This window comes from Hermetia illucens, chromosome 2 (assembly GCF_905115235.1).
Source record: "Hermetia illucens chromosome 2, iHerIll2.2.curated.20191125, whole genome shotgun sequence".
NCBI lineage: Eukaryota > Metazoa > Arthropoda > Insecta > Diptera > Stratiomyidae > Hermetia > Hermetia illucens.
In genome coordinates this window covers 48,094,681-48,111,901 of record NC_051850.1, presented here as the reverse complement: position 1 = coordinate 48,111,901, position 17,221 = coordinate 48,094,681, and the positions used below count along the sequence as shown (strand labels likewise).

Sequence of the window (17,221 nt, the reverse complement as noted above, 5' to 3'; positions counted from 1 at the left end):
CGTCCTGACCTACGCCATCGCTCCATCTTAGCCAGGGTCTGCCTCGTCTTCTTTTTCTACCATAGATATTGCCCTTATAGACTTTCCGGGTGGGATCATCCTCATCCATACGGATTAAGTGACCCGCCCACCGTAACTTATTGAACCGGATTTTATCCACAACCGGACGGTCATGGTATCGCTCATTGATTTCATCATTGTGTAGGCTACGGAATCGTCCATACTCATGTAGGATGCCAAAAATCCTTCGGAGGATTCTTCTCTCGAACGCGGCCAAGAGTTCGCAATTTTTCTTCTAAGAACCCAAGTTTCCGAGGAATACATGAGGACTGGCAAGATCACAGTCTTGTACAGTAAGAACTTGGACCCTATGGCAAGACGTTTCAAGCGGAACAGTTTGTGTAAGTTGAAATAGACTCTGTTGACTGGCAACAACCGTGGGCGGATTTCATCATCGTAGCTGTTATCGGATGTGATTTTCGACCCTAGATAGGAGAAATTGTCAACGGTCTCAAAGTTGTATTCTCTTATCCTTATTCTTCCTGTTTGACCAGTGCGGTTTGATGTTGTTGGTTGGTTCGTCTTCGGTGCTGACGTTGCCAGCATATATAATATTTTGTCAGAATATTCACTTTAGCGTGATACTGACATTCAAAGTCTTAGAATTTGCACTTAACTTTGACTTACTATAACTTTGCTAATAATAGTGCGATTTCCACCAAGCTCGGTCAGATCATGCTTTATATAATATTATAATCTATATTATTCAGTTTACTATAGTTTACTAAAAATTATAGTAGCACACAGACACCGGTATGGAGGGTATTTCAGAGCCTAGACAGCTTCGTAATTTTTTTTCTGATTTTTCATTTGGCCGGCATTGAAAAACATTAATCGAGGCCTTTCACTTGGGACCTTGCATGAGTACATTTGGTGAAAGAAAATTTTACATCCCCTTTGTATATATAGAGCCCCCTTTAGTTCCACATAAAACGACATTGCTTACTGCATGCATGGTCGTTCATAGTTTCCATCTTTTCACCAACTTTGGTGTTAACCGATACAACCGTTTCTGAAAAAAAGTATGTGTGATAGACAGACTGATAATAAAGCGATGTTAATAAAAGGGAGATTTTGAGAAAATCCGATGTTGCTAACCATTAAATTATAAATAAAAAAGGTTTGCCTCTCCCAATTGCCAATTTATTTATATACAAGAATACTGTTAATAAATGCAATATTGGCTCAAACTTATCTGGTACTCATTACAAGTCATTTAGGTAATCACTAGTATTACGCCTCGACCACTTGAATTTTTGAAGCGTAACAGACTATATTCATAGTCGACTCCTACTTGAGGGGGGATGCTAATCAAGGCCACAACGAAAATAAGCAAACCACAAATAAAAACCGTTAACTGAAGATGGCAAGTATACAAACACTTTTCTTCGTATCTTTCCCCTTTCGATTACCCGCTGGTATACGCCTATACATAGTATTGTAATCTTAATTGTTAATAAAAAGGATCAGTAATCATTTCTGGTGTGAAATGTATGTGATTATCTGGTTATCGGGAAATTTAAATGATAAGGGGTTTAATACTTATAGAAAACTATATACTAATTTAGTTGGATCGCAGGAATGCAGGAAGTAGAGTGGGGTGATGATAACAATACTATGTAGTGGGAAAAGGGGGAATATTCAAGACAATTCACTAGATCTCTCCACTAGCTCAGCAGAGATAATTTGCCAAATTTTTACCATGGATGTCTAGTCGTAAACGCAGCTCCATAGAAATGTCCACCGGCAATTACTTGCATATAAACTTGCTAGTTAATTCGTGTTTTGGAGGCATCTTTCATCCTTTCGCTATTTAGCAGAATTTAGCTTTTTTTTAGGATCGATGAGAGATTTTGAGCCCGTAACCACTTGGTGATTTTTTCCCCTTTTTTTGGTCCATAGACCCCACTTTTTGGGCTCTACACCCAACTTTATTTAAATGGGAAAAGGACCATCGAACCAGGCCCAGGGCAGAGGCAACTCATTAGACGCCTGTTGAGGGCTGAAGCAAGGCAGCAGTTGGTTAGTTACTTCTGCTCTGGATGACCGAGGCCGTCAGCCTCTCTTTTGTATTTCAAAATTTAACTTGGGCTACTGTATTGTTCCTTCGAACTTTCAACAGGAAAATGGATGCCGTAATAATCGCAATTCGATGTTGAATCGCTTTCTGAATATGGCCATCAGTTGCACCACCTTTTCAAGGGCTTGTAGGCCGCCGATAAGACTGACTAGGCTACCTTGACCAATATAGCAGGCTAGATAAAAGCAAAAGGGTTACTCTCAAGATCTTTTACCATCAACAACGGTCTTATTCAAGAGGATGTTTTATCATGCATAGAGGGCGACACTGCGGTAAATTTGGATTTGAGAAATCCAGTGATACGTCTATGTAGATGCACTATCCTCTATAAATTCATTCAACTTGTGGCAATGGTGGCCCAATACAAAGAACAACCCGAGAGGCGACAAGAGTTCTTGGGCTGAAATTAATAAAGGCATGTGGCAAGTATTTTTTGGAAATTTCTCCTATCTAAACTCGAAAATCACAATTGATAACAGCTACGACGACAAAATCGGCACAAAATCCGTGGGGAGCCAACAAAACTTATTTCAGCTTACTAAATCCGTTCCGTTCGAAACGTTTCACCATAGGGTCAAAGCTCCTATTGTACAAGACAATGATCTTACCAGTCGTCATTTATTCCTCGATGACTTAAAAGATAAAATTCGGCTCAATAAAGTGCTGTGGACGGATGACCTTATCCGTGTAGGTGAAAAAGAAAACGAGATAAGCCCGACCTTAAATTGAGCGATGGCGTAGGCCAGATTTCCAGACACATAATAGGGATACCCGAGTGCTAGACCTTAGCTCAGTTACTTACGTGTGATGTTTGTAGCTTCTTAGGACTGGGCTGGACAAAACACCGGTTGATACGCCGTTTGTTATAACTATCCCTTAATGGGGACAAAATGCATCTGCCACACCTACATCTCATTGTTGTCAATGACGTTTACTATTGTAGCAGAGCCTACGGAATAACATTTGGGATTAAGTGGGAGTTAGATAAATCCAAACTTATTTGTCATGGCTTTTTCTTCTCTTAGATTGTTGATACCTTTACAGCAGCTTATTTTCAGTTCCAACGGATATAATGTGGAAACAAAAAGGGACTGATAATTTCGTCCAGGCAGAGGCAACTCATCAGATGCTGCCCCTGTCTTTGCCCTGGGAGCAACGTGATCGAAAGTGGCTACAAGTGGTATTTGCTCCTATATGTATAGCGAAACACGACACGAGTGCGAATTATATCCAAGTGAAATCTGCTTTTATATTCAGACCTAAACTAGGCCCCAAATTATTTTGTTTGAAGATTGAGGAAGTCCGCATCCAGTTGATGTTAGCCAATTGGAAGGAAACTTTCTTCCACGTTTGTTACCCACGGACCCCTCTTTTTTGAGCTAAATACCCAAAAATTTCCAAAAGTAACTGCCGGTTTCACCTCAGGCAGAGGCAACTCATCAGACGCTGCCTATGCCTACGGGAGGCCCAGTCCAACATCAACTGGCTGCAGACTTAGGACTCCTTCAATTCTAAAACAAAATAACATGTCTAAACTTTATTGAAGTTAGGAAAGTGTTAAGGATCCTGCCCGCATTTCTGAACTTGCTAGCGAAGTGGCATGCGAGCACTTGTGAGGATGTTCTATAAAATTACAGACGGAGTTGCACGATAAACCATCAGCACTTCCCAAAGTGAAGTATAACTCTGCCAACATGATCAATAAAAGCCTACTCGTAGAAGATCTTTTCGCCTTCCCTCGTCCTCCCCCTCTCTCCTTCGCCTTCCTTCCCTTGGTCTTGCAATACCTCGACATTATCGTGTCGGTCTCATCAATAATGAAATCGGAAATAATAGCATTTTGATCGATCTCCGCCAAAAGAAACTGCCACTAAGCAACGTTATTTGTAAAATTTTCGTACGGATTGTGAGACTAGTTTTCTTGGGTTGGCGAATAACGATGTCCAACAGCAATATTCTTCTGCGGATAGTTTACTGGATACAGTTCGAAATCGGGATGATGGGCTGGATGTTGTGGCGATGTATCAATTGACTCAGTTAAGAAATCAAATTCAAGCCCACCATAGTGCTTTCTGGCGGTGCATTTCGATCTCTAAATCGAGTATCGTAACACGCTTCAAAGCCTACGTTCAAATTGTTTCGCAATCGGCTATTAGAAATGATGATGGCTAGGGTTAGATTGAAATGAAAAGATCTAACTTTCACAAAATAGGATTAATTCAAAGTTAAAGAAACTATATAATAAAGCAATCTGTTTTACCCTTTCTTAATTGAAATTTGAAGCTATATAGTCCTTGAACATCCATATTGCCTACTCTTGGCAAGAATTGGTACGCCGTTTATTTTCACCAAGAATAGTATATATATATATACTTTGTATAGGGGCAATTTATAGATAGTGCCCTCGGTATGTCACTTGATGCTTTTACTGCTTTAACAATCCGAAAGTATGTGTGTAGTATGAACTTCCCGATAGGTCCTTGAAAGACTTAAAGCAGAACACGAAATCCGACAAAGGTGAAATGAATACTCTAATATACTTCAGATATCTTGTCTAGAAACTATACTTCTACCTAAGAATCTCAAAGAGGTTATTTCTATTCATTTGCTACATTTATTTTAATTTTTGAAGAAATATGTCTGTCGTTTTGGTGTACCAATATCCACCCTTAGACATTTTTTGTCAAATTTGAGATGCCTACATCAGGGAATATGAAAGTGTTCAAATTTTGATATGTAAGAACAACCAATGCCATTATGCATCAATTGAAAACTAACTTGGTTGCCTAATAACCTAGCCTAGTCAATTCTTTATTAACATTTTAAAATTTATAAGATATTTATACATATCTATCTCCATTGGTGGTCCTTACACGAAACCATAAATATTAATTGTAGCATAGAAAAAGTAATGCTTTTATTTTACTACCGATAAGGTATCATTATTGTGCTAATCGAATCAATTTATTAAATTCATAATTAAATCTGCTTTTGCTGTAAAGAATAGAGTAAATGTCTACCTCCAGGAAATTGACCTCCATAATTTTTGGATATTCTAAAGCAACTACATATTGCGAGAGTGTACACTCTAAACACATTTCTAGAGTTCACTTCAATTAGCACCTCAGTAGTTTTCCATGTACGTATGAGCACTCTGTCTGATGAATGCTTTCTCCAAAAAAACAACTTCTACAATTTTTCTGTAATTGATACAACCGGAAGAAATTAATCAATTGTCATAAGAAGAAAGGTTTTCCGTCGTTCGGGCATGTTTACTGCCGGGAAAAACATTAGTATTCTGATTGTTGGAGGATGTACTACTTTGTGAGGTGTTACTTAGCGGGTTTTTATGTTCCTAGATTCTTACCTTCCGAAAGTTGATAGCGGCTTCGTGGCTACAATAGTAATGATTCTAGATGCAGCTGGAAGGCCGGGAAATCTATTGGATTAGAGAAATTTTCCGCTAGATTATCTACTTAGCATAATCCTCTTTCATGCATAAACGGCATCAACTTGGCATAAAAATACAATAAAATACCCCCCTCTCTCTGATTGTGGTGTTTTCGTCCTCATGAGTCTATTTCAAAATTATGGATAATGAGAAAAGGACGTGCCTTTCCGAAAATATAAGTGATCTGAACCTATCTAAATGGCAAAATATGTACGTTTAGTGAGAGAGTTAGATTTATTGAACTACATCCAGACAAACAACATAGTTCACTTCGTACTGAATAATTATCGCAAACACAATGAATATGCATATTTTTAACATATATTTGTTTATTGCCATGATTTTGTGATATAAATTAATATCTGAGTAACTTTTCTGTGTTATTTCGAACTAGTCGGTGGGGATTTGCAATTAGGTTAAGGACAGATCTATTAATCAATGTCGCTATATAATTAATTAATAGCCTGTAAAGCTGGAGAAATCAGATTTGGAAAAGTAGTTTACTAGAGATTGTTGTTTGTTATAGTGTTATAGAATCAACTCATATCTTCAGAAAGTTTATTTGAAAAGAAACCAATTTGTATATTATAACATTCACAAACAATTATCAATCATGCAAAGTTATTATTGTGAGTTCGTCCGAAACCATCTTAGTACCATCTTTTGTATATTAGTACATATTTGTAGCATCCAATTGGACAGTATCGTCTCGAAATATATAGATACTTGAGAAATATTGGTTAATGGAAGATGATCACAAAATATCCACCCAAAAAGTATACTTGAGTTTGCCATCTTTGATAGAAAATTTGCTTGACTAGTCGCTAAAATTGTAACTTTGAAAAAGGTCTGGCTGGCCCATTCTCAAATTGGTTTGAGAGACCTTAAGTTTCAATGAAACCTCAGGGGTTTGACCCTTAGAATTTTCAGAGAATCGAAAAAAAAAACCCTTTCACTTAAAATGTATCCTAGAGTTGAGACAAAAATTTCTAAATGCCAAAATTGTCACTTTTGACGCAATCCATCTAATCGAAGTTTTTTGTGATCGCTGCAAGTCCTATAATTGAGTTTAGTATCGCAGTAGATCAAAACACATCTATTCTTGAAAAGGTATGACCCTCAATGTGGCTGAAATGTTGAGAGATTATCTGGATGTCTAAAGTTGTCCCTATTATCAAAGCTTTTCTCTGTGGTGACATGAAAGAAACCATATTTATGTATCACCACGAGGTACGATGAAAATAACAGAGTTTGTAAAATGAGTTACAACTTATTAGGACGAGCGTGCTGAAACGTTCTGAAAACACGTTAAGAGAACTCAGATTGTATGCATTCCAGCCTCGTCTCATCACCAGTAGGAACAGTGACAATACACTTATGCTCACAATACATCATACTTTTATCGCAACCGAGTCAACTATCTCCTCCTTGGAATGGGTAAAGGGTCAAGGTTATGCTCAACCTCCAATAATGCTAAGATGTTTCTAGAATTGTAGATCAAATTTTACTTTTCCAGATTAAAGTAATTTACGCACAGTTAGTAATAGTAGCCTACCTGAAACGAACTCTTGGACATACACGAAAAGAATTGAAGAAATACCGCCCTCATTGGCAATTTAATGTATTTGCCTAAGACAATGTCTTTAGACATTTCATACTGAAAAAATCAGATATGCCAACACCTCAGAAACACTGTTAAGGGGCAGAGAAACTTAGAAAAAAGAACCTGTGCTTCCTAGCTGTGCAAATTGACAGCTTGCGTTTTATACAGCGGCAACAGCTACGTCGTAGCTCAGACATCTTGTGAACGTCGGCCTTGCAGAACGATATCATCCTGACATCACAGAGTCAATATATAGCCACATGCTTGCTGTCTTAGATAAAATTCCTCGCAAATCGTAGCTTGGTCAAGGATCTTAAAATTAAAAATAATAAACAGAGCGCTACTGATCCACAATCCCGAATTTGGAGACTATGAAACATTGAAGGATCTATTGGCTCCTGCAAGCGTGACGTGTTAATACCGAGTGAAATCCTGGAAAGTTCAATCTAGTGTACGAATTGACGAAAAGGAATTCATTATTGGACTAATCATGGAATTGAAAGTTGCTGCAGGTCATAATGATTTGTATATACTGCATCACAAAGAACTTGCATGTGGTTGCAAATCTTTCGATGGTCCTGTCAAGCACGTTAACGGTCAACTGCTCATGTACGGTGACGAGCAATTGAAGAGGTGAAAGGAACACCTAACCACGATTCTTAACTGTATCCCATCCGGTGAAATTTCGCCTCTTGTAGACGAAATGCCTAGTCACCGTAAGATGCGGATACGAACAGTTCCTCCAAACCGGCATTCAATGCATTCTGCCCGCAAAGTGATTCATGGCTGCATCTTCTTCCAATCATCTGGAAATCCCAGGAATCTAAGACCTTTCCTAGAGAGAGTAGCCGAAAGGGATGATCGTTAAGATTGAGAAGAAGCGCACCGATCTTGAGTACAACAACTGTAGAGGTATCTGTGTTCTCCCTCAATGCAAAGATAATGACAAAAATGATGCTTTAAAAAACACCTCGAAAACTTGATGAAAGATAGCACACTGGTTTTCGCTCTGGATCCTTCTGCATTAACCACATCAATACCCTATGAATCATTTTCGAACAGTGTGTGGAGTTTAATTCTTCGCTTCCCCTGCTTTTCATTGATTTCGAAAAAGCTTTCGACAGCATGAACAGGGAATATATCTGACGTACTTTAGGCAGGGGGGGGCATTCCGAAGAAACTAATAGCTATTATCAGAGTGACATATGATGGTGCAAAATGTCACGTACTGCATCCAGGTAAAACCTCAAAGGAATTTGAGAGTTGCATCTTGTGACAGATATAATTCCTTCTTGTTATCGGTGACGTTCTTCATGCTGCCTTGTAGGCAAGTAAAGTTGGGCTCAAAATAAATACTAACAAAACCAAAGTTGTCAGTCTGACTGGTCATTACTATCATCATCATCATCAACGGCGTAACAACCGGTATCCGGTCTAGGCCTGCCTTAATAAGGAACTCCAGACATCCCGGTTTTGCGCCGAGGTCCACCAATTCGATATCCCTAAAAGCTGCGTCCTGACCTACGCCATCGCTCCATCTTAGGTAGGGTCTGCCTCGTCTTCTTTTTCTACTATAGATATTGCCCTTATAGACTTTCTGGGTGGGATCATCCTCATCCATACGGATTAAGTGACCCGCCCACCGTAACCTATTGAGCCGGATTTTATCCACAACCGGACGGTCATGGTATCGCTCATAGATTTCGTCATTGTATAGACTACGGAATCGTCCATCCTCATGCCGGAGGCCAAAAATTCTTCGGAGGATTCTTCTCTCGAACGCGACCAATAGTTCGCAATTTTTCTTGCTATGAACCCAAGTTTCCGCGGAATACATGAGGACTGGCAAGATCATAGTCTTGTACAGTAAGAGCTTTGACCCTATGGTGAGACGTTTCGAGCGGAAGAGTCTTTGTAAGCTGAAATAGGCTCTGTTGGCTGACAACAACCGTGGGCGGATTTCATCATCGTAGTTGTTATCGGTTGTAATTTTCGACCCTAGATAGGAGAAATTATCAACGGTCTCAAAGTTGTATTCTCCTATCCTTATTCTTCTTCGTGTTTGACCAGTGCGGTTTGATGTTGTTGATTCGTCTTCGGTGCTGACGTTGCCACCATATATTTTGTCTTGCCTTCATTGATGTGCAGCCCAAGATCTCGCGCCAATTATCCCTTGCTCGATCTGGATGAAGGCAGTTTGTACGTCTCGGGTGGTTCTTCCCATGATGTCGATATCGTCAGCATAGGCCAGTAGTTGGGTGACTTGAAGAGGATCGTACATCTTGCATTTACCTCAGCATCACGGATCACTTTCTCGAGGACCAGGTTAAAGAGGACGCATGATAGGGCATCCAATTGTCGTAGACCGTTGTTGATGTCGAATGGTCTTGAGAGTGATCCTGCTGCTTTTATCTCGCCTCGCACATTGGTCAGGGTCAGCCTAGTCAGTCTTATTAATTTCGTCGGGATACCGAATTCTCTCATGGCCGTGTACAGTTTTACCCTGGCTATGGTTTTATAGGCGGGATTAAAGTCGATGAACAAATGGTGCAACTGTTGTCCATATTCTAACATTACTATGACAGGTAATAATTTTCCCATCGCGTCGAAGACGTTGTATATCTAGGAAGCGTGGTTTTTGCCGATATTGGCACCGAACTGGATGTAGTGGATATGTCCCACATTACGGAGGACCGATAATTGCATTGTTAGCTACACCATGCAGTGGAACCCATTCTAAAGATGGTCGACGAATGGGTCGCACCAGGAACACTTACGGCAGTAGAGAAGGAGTGCGGGCGTTTCAGAAAGTCCTGAAAGGAGTTGAAACGCATTTCAGCGACCCGTGAAGGGGAAAATGGCAGCCATATAAATACATTGACACAACATTTTTTCAGAAGTACAAAGACAAAGAGCCTTTCCCAAACATTTCCCATCTAAGATGCAACTAGCAAGTTGCAATAGAGTCAATGAAAACACCCAAAATCACCAACAGTACATTAAACCACCTTCAAAGAAAAATGGAAAATATGAAATATATCTGAAAATCTATTGTGAACATCTCCCAGATACAGGGAGTGTTTACATTCTTTGTTGAAGGAAACCTTTCCAAGGTATCTTGGAGGCAAAAATGAATACTCCTCTTGGACAGTTTCTATCCCCTCATTCTAAAAGGACAATTAAATCGTCACTCTAGAGATCCCGGAGTCTTTCACAAAGATTTTCACCAGAGATTCAAATTTCTTTATTCGACTGGATGGAATCTTACAACTTCACCCTGTTGAATAAACTTGATACAAGATGACCTAAAGCCAAATGTCGGCTTTAAACCCCTGAAGTGGAAATTAAATTTTAGAGGTAGCAAATGGTGATTACACTCCAACTGGCTTAGAAGGTGTTCTTACTATCAATTAATGGTACCAATAGATGCATGAAATGTGGTCGCCGTTTTTCAGAGAATTCCTACCAGTTTCAAAATCAAGTTTTTCGAGAACACCCCTGAGCCTGATTCGTTTTCCATGACTGACCGATGATGTTTTTTCAAAGGCAAATATAGCTTCAAGTGTCGTGGTCGATGTAGTTCTCATCACTCCAGAAACACTTAGGCAACCGGGCCTTAAACTTGTACCAGCGGCCTTCTGTTCTTAGCTAAGTTCAGCCTCGGCCAACGGACGATGCATATATACACCATCCGAAAACTTGCCCACAATTGTTACAACCAGACCATTCTCACCCTCCAGGGAATTATAACCATATAAGGCATATTCCACCTTCGTACATTTGCCTTTCTAGTAAGCTATCTCAAGTGTCACTACTTTGCATGTCAAAATCCAACCGCTCGGTTGAGGGCTGTAAATAGCTGAGGTATGGTTTTGGATGCTGCCTATGAAATGCCCTTTGAACAGATGGTTTGTCCTTTCCTCATCACCTTCAGTGAACTTCCCACTCGGACCCCCCCAGCTGGGGTCTAGGTTATTTGACAAGGAGCATTTCAACTTTGAGCTCCTCTCAAGTGAGTTAGTTTCTTTGCAAAAGCGTCTTCAAGATGGTCGTTTAGCGATCCTGGTGCTCTTCTTCAGGGCTTTCCGATCCTTTTTGTGCCTATTTCAGTCAACAGCGGAATCAGATTTAGGAGCTCGGTTGAGGAAAAACCTTGTCCTTCTCCTTTATTTTACCAAATCCAAATACGCTCATGTTGTTTCACCTTTTTTGGCGTACTCATACTAGTTGCGATCATTCGGTATATTTTTTCAATTCCTGCGGTAGAATTGACACGCCCGCCGAGAATCGCAACTCTGGCGATAGATTGTATGTCGCCTAATCTGTCTTCCACAGATTCCGAACCGGAAGGTTTGAAGGGGATACAAACCCATTAGGAAATCAATGCCTTTTTTATGTGATGTTGTGGTATCGTTCAATACCCGATACTTTCTGACAAGAACCACTTGTTCAGGAGATGTCGCCATGATGTGGACGGCTTCTCGCCTGGACGTATTAAAGAAAGTGGGTTCAATATCTAAGTTGAGAATCTGCAGCTCGGCCCCAATTAGCTATTTAAATTGTTAGGATTCTCCAGAAAAACTTGCTGAAGGGATATAGCCAGGCTGCTATAACCACAATACCTTTACTCTTGGCATACTGGATAGTTCTTATGAGTGTTGGGAGGAGTAGGAGCTTTTTCATCGTGATAGGGAAAATAAGTATATCACCGAAGAATTTCCTCATCTCCCAATTGGCTTTTTATGGTTAATTTATCCATAATATCAGGCCGTTAATCAAGATAAATGGAGGCCTTTTGAAATCAACATACAGAAGACGCGTCTAACATCTCCGTTGACTTACTATTGGTCAGCATGTTCGAAATTGAAACCTCTAATCTACCAGAACTCATGGCTCTTCTGTGAGATATATAAATGTCTTTGAACTGACGATTAATTAGTGCACAGGCTGTTCTACAATACTGCAAATTTATTTCAGAAATATGATACCCCATGCCGTGGGCTACACAGCCCGTTTATTGGCTTTAGAGGCCGTGCCTTCTTATTCCGCGAACCCTTTTTAACATCCGGCTTAAGAAAGCCGATAGGAAAAAAAGTTCCCGGCCTATCATTTCTTTCTCCTTCTCTGTTGCCGAATACCACCAAGATGGTGGTATTGAATTTGCTCTGGACACCAAGTTCTTCCAGAGTTCAGTGGTATTATGCGCCTCATCTAGAAACTTGTTGTGAACGATGGCACTCAGCCGACCTATTACAGAGTATAGTAAATTCATAGCCAAGCCTTTACCCTAGCCCATTAAAGTTGCTATCATAGTGGATGAGAAGCCGGCCGTTAATGCCCTTTATAGGACCATTGTGATGCGTTATATACTTCTCAAATTACTGCGTACTGCGGCATCGTCTACTTCTTAAACCATCGAAATAGCAAACTCTCTCTTGTCACTGAGTACATTACACTGAACTTCTCGGGATTTCGCTCGATATCGGAGTTCGAGCGCGTCACGCCTAACATCACACGCAGTGGTCAATAGAGCTTTCAACCCCTTCCGTACATCGATCCGCTTCCACGGTACTGCAGGCAACCAGATCTTATGACTCCCCTTCGGGACGTGGCCGACGACATGTGTAGTACTCGAGAGATAAGACGATTTGATTACTGTCCAATGCTTATCGATATTCTCAGGCCGGTCACTGTGTATATCTGCCGGCCGATCATCTTACTTCGCTTAGACTTCGAATATCCAGCTTATATCATAGGAATTTTCGCTCAAATTGGAGAAAGCGACTATTCTTTGGACCCTGGTCGAGGAGCGTGTGCACATGCCAGAAGTCAGTCCCTATCCGAAGCATTGTTGGAGTTTTGGTGGCAATAAAGTTTCGAAATTTGAAGGTTGCTAGCCCCCCCCCCCCCTTTTAGTCGCCTCTTACAGCAAGCATAGAAGACTTTGAGTGTATTCTTAAGCTTCAACTCACAGGGCTAGGATCAAGAAAAGGTGGGATTAATTTTTCGATTGACAATTGATGCAACTGACTATCGAATTCGATACAATGATGAGATTTACATATTACCTATAAGGTGATTCACCAGCATCACTGGCTTACAATTTGAGAAGCTTAGAGAGGACTGATACTAGGCCAAAGGCTTCTTTCTCTATTTTCTTTGATGTAGATTGCAGATGACTTTTTCAGTTCTAATTTTTTATAAGTTTATCATTTCGACACATCTAGTATCAAATTGATTTTGAAGCTATTAAGGAAACCGCCACCATTGAATGCGAAGATGAACTTGGTGCCTTTAAAAATACAAAATATATGCGTCTGGTTAGTGTAAATTTGGCAGTGGTATGTAGAACATCACGTACTTCCCCATTGAAATCGGTCACTGGAGTTTCATTGTCAGAACCAACTAACAGTTACTTTACTTCCGATTCATTTCTATAAAATTCAAAACAATTTTGCTCTGCAGTTCATTAACACAAAATTAATGTTAATTTTAATTTCATAACATTCTGGCATAATTCACAACCTCCTAACTATCAACCACTTCTAATATGAGTAATAACCCGAATTAATTTGCATATTTAATCCCAACTTAGACCTACGCAAATTAAATCTCTCTTTACTAAACAAACCTTGAATTCGAGTGAGAATGGACCGCACCATGTACCACATATGCATACATACATATATGTAGTAATAACGCTGTTTGCTATTCCATGAATCAGTCACAATTTCTAAATGCGGTCATGCAAGCCAATCTGAACGTGGCCTACACAATACGCGAAAGCCTTTCTTCCACGTCAGTATTTTATCTTATCCGTGTATCTTACAAAAGCAATCAAGTTTGATAATTTTTTATTTTATTAAAAATAAAATTTGTTGTAAAAGTAACGAGAAGAGGAACACCAACAATTGGTTACTCAAGGGCTTTCATGCCAAATGTATTTGGTCGATTAGATTATTTTTGAGATATTTGTTCGGTACATGAGTCATCTTTGATTAAATAAGTTGAAGACAGAATTTTTTTAAGAATTTTACAATGGATCGTAGAATTTGTTGAGCATTTGGAATTTAATAAAAAAATACAATTTAAACCAGCAGAATCATCCGATCTCACAGACAACTCATCAGAAGCAACCCCTTCAGATTATTGCCAGTAGCAGTGACGCTACCAGCAGGTAAAAAATATCGCCCTCAATTTTCATAATCAACTGAACGCAAATTGATCGGAAAGTGATAAATTTCGAAGCCAAAGATTCTTGTCCCTGTTCTGGGTGACATTTATAGCATTTTTTATTAACTTTATATGGGTCTCGTTAAATAAAAAAATGCTATGAAGGTTTCCACTATGTCCCATTAACAAAGTTTAGGGTAAGCCTTCTTTTATTCGCAAGAACTATGACTAATTTGGTAGCACAAATATCGGAGTAAACCTTTAAGAGTGAATGTCAGAAAAGTATGTCTGGTTACCTTTAAAAACAAATAAATCACGGAAGTGAAAAATAAGTTTCAGTGTGAATTGATAAAAAAACATCGAATCTCGTAAACGAGCAAGGACTCTTCTATTCAACCTTAGAATCCTCCCTCCCTGCTTAGGGAATAGGAAAGCTTGACAGAGGACCTTCAGAACAAAAACTGGTGCAGCGCACATATTTGTCTACATTACCGCGAGGCGCCGTTCATTGTCTTTAGTAGCCGGCCAGCACTCAGACGCATAGAGGGTGATAAGGCGGCCAACATCGCGGTAAATTTCGGATTATGAATACGGTTCATCATTGGCTGATAGCATTGATCCGATATATTTGAATCGCTTATTTCTTGGCAGGTCGCTACCACTGACAGTGATAGCGCCTGCTTGCGCTGAAAATTCTGTTCAGTTTTGTAATGAGATATTAGGAAAACATCATTTGCATTGAGTACCGCTGGACGCAGATATTTCCCTTGTAACAGTGTCCAAAGCAAAAACAAAGATCAGTGGAAAGGTGGCGCTCCCTTGATAAACACCGACAGAGATACCTGTCACACCACGAGCTCTACTTTTCGGATCGCAGTAGAGCAATTTAATCCAAGGTACGAGTTCCTCTAGCACTAAGTATTGCCACAAAGCGTACCAGATGAGTTTGCCCGCACACGGTAAAACGCCTCCTTTAGATCAAGAAATGCAATGTAGAGAGGGCGATTCTACCCACGGTATATCCCCATGAGTAAACACGCAGCGTGTATTGCATCAATAGCTCCACGATCCTTGATAAACTGAGCTTGTTTCACAGGAATTTCAACAGTGTCGGGAATAAAGTTGTCAAGAATGAATTCTTGATATTAGACAGCAACCGAATCGGACGGTAATTTAAAGATGCTACCGTATTGAAAGGATGGTGCTTTCTTGGCAATCAGATAGTGTTCTACCCTCCTCCATAACTCAATTGATGAGTTCACTGAGTCACAGCGGTGAGACCGAGCCTTTCGTTTTCCAGAGCTGCACTACAATGTCATCAGGTTCTTGTGCTTTCCCAGATTTTATTCGCTGAATCGCTTCCTCGACTTGTGTGGCGCTTACAGGTCGAATTAATCCAAATATCAGTAGTGCTTGAGAAAGCGGAGAATGAGCAAATTGAAATCCTAATAGAAAGCTTTAATAATAACGATCCCGTCCGTTATTTCTCGATTCGCATTCTTGTAAGTTATGAAGTTGTCTTTGGCTCTGATGCTAGCAGTGAAGAAATGAACCGTTCGATCAACTGATATACTAGTAAGCTTTGTCGGTGGGTCATCAAATCACTCGACTTCTGTAATAGCCTCACGCAAAGGCTTAGAGATAGCAATCATCATCATCATCAACGGCGCAAGAACCGGTATCCGGTCTAGGCCTGCCTTAATAAGGAACTCCAGACATCCCGGTTTTCCGCCGAGGTCCACCAATTCAATATCCCTAAAAGCTGTCTGGCGTCCTGACCTACGCTATCGCTCCATCTTAGGCAGGGTCTGCCTCGTCTTCTTTTTCTACCATAGATATTGCCCTTATAGACTTTTCGGGTGGGATCATCCTCATCCAGACGGATTAAATGACCCGCCCACCGTAACCTATTAAGCCGGATTTTATCCACAACCTGACGGTCATGGTATCGGCTCCGGAATCGTCCATCCCGATGGTAGGGGCCTAAAATTCTTCAGAGGATTCTTCTCTCGAACGCAATCACGGATCACTTTCTCGAGGGCCAGATTAAAGAGGACGCATGATAGTGCATCCCGTTGTCGTAGACCGCTATTGATGTCGAATCGTCTTGAGAGTGACCGTGCTGCTTTTATCTGGCCTCGCACATTGTTCAGGGTCATTGAAATACGTATAATTACCCCTTTATATTGGAAATTTCGTTTGACGCGTTATTATGATGCCCATCAATATGGACCGGAATTCTACAGCCAAGAATCTTTGGGAAACTTGCTTCCAAATCATAAGAGCGGACCTTGCGGTGACAGTCCAAAATTCGACAAGCTTCTACGACCACTAGGCTTCCCACAGCACAAAAGTACAGTGCGCGCAGGAGCGCTGTTGAAATTTAGTAGCAAGTAGGCTTCGAAATTTACAGGTTGCTAGCCCTCAGCCCCTTTTAGTCGCCTTTTATGTCAAACTGGGTATACTTTGTGTGTTTTCTTAAATCCCCAATTCAATGGGCAAGACGGGCACCTTGGTTTGATTTTATCTGCACTGATTAATTATTTAGATTCCGAGGCATATGACCAAGGCCCACGATTCCATTTAAAAGCTATGCGATCAGGCAAAATATTTAAGGTCTCTACGTCCTCTAGAAAAGATAATATTGTCGTACGTGGTGGCTGGTAAAAACAACTTATGGGGTCAGCATAAATTCTTGTCAGACTTCATTTCCAATTCAACCAGTAATAGACTCGTTTGTAACCGTTCACCTGCCCAAATTTTACAACAACTGTGCGAATTTGAATTCTCCACTAATATGTATGTAAAAGGTTGGAGCTCCCAAATAGATAAAAATTAGATTCATACAATTATA

At 40.2% G+C, this 17,221-nt stretch overlaps 1 protein-coding gene across 10 annotated transcripts in view; it reads left to right on the top strand.

The window, feature by feature from the left end:
• LOC119650468 (rab11 family-interacting protein 3) overlaps nucleotides 1-17,221 on the top strand; it is a 301,666-nt gene that overhangs the window by 165,560 nt on the left and 118,885 nt on the right. The window lies entirely within an intron of this gene.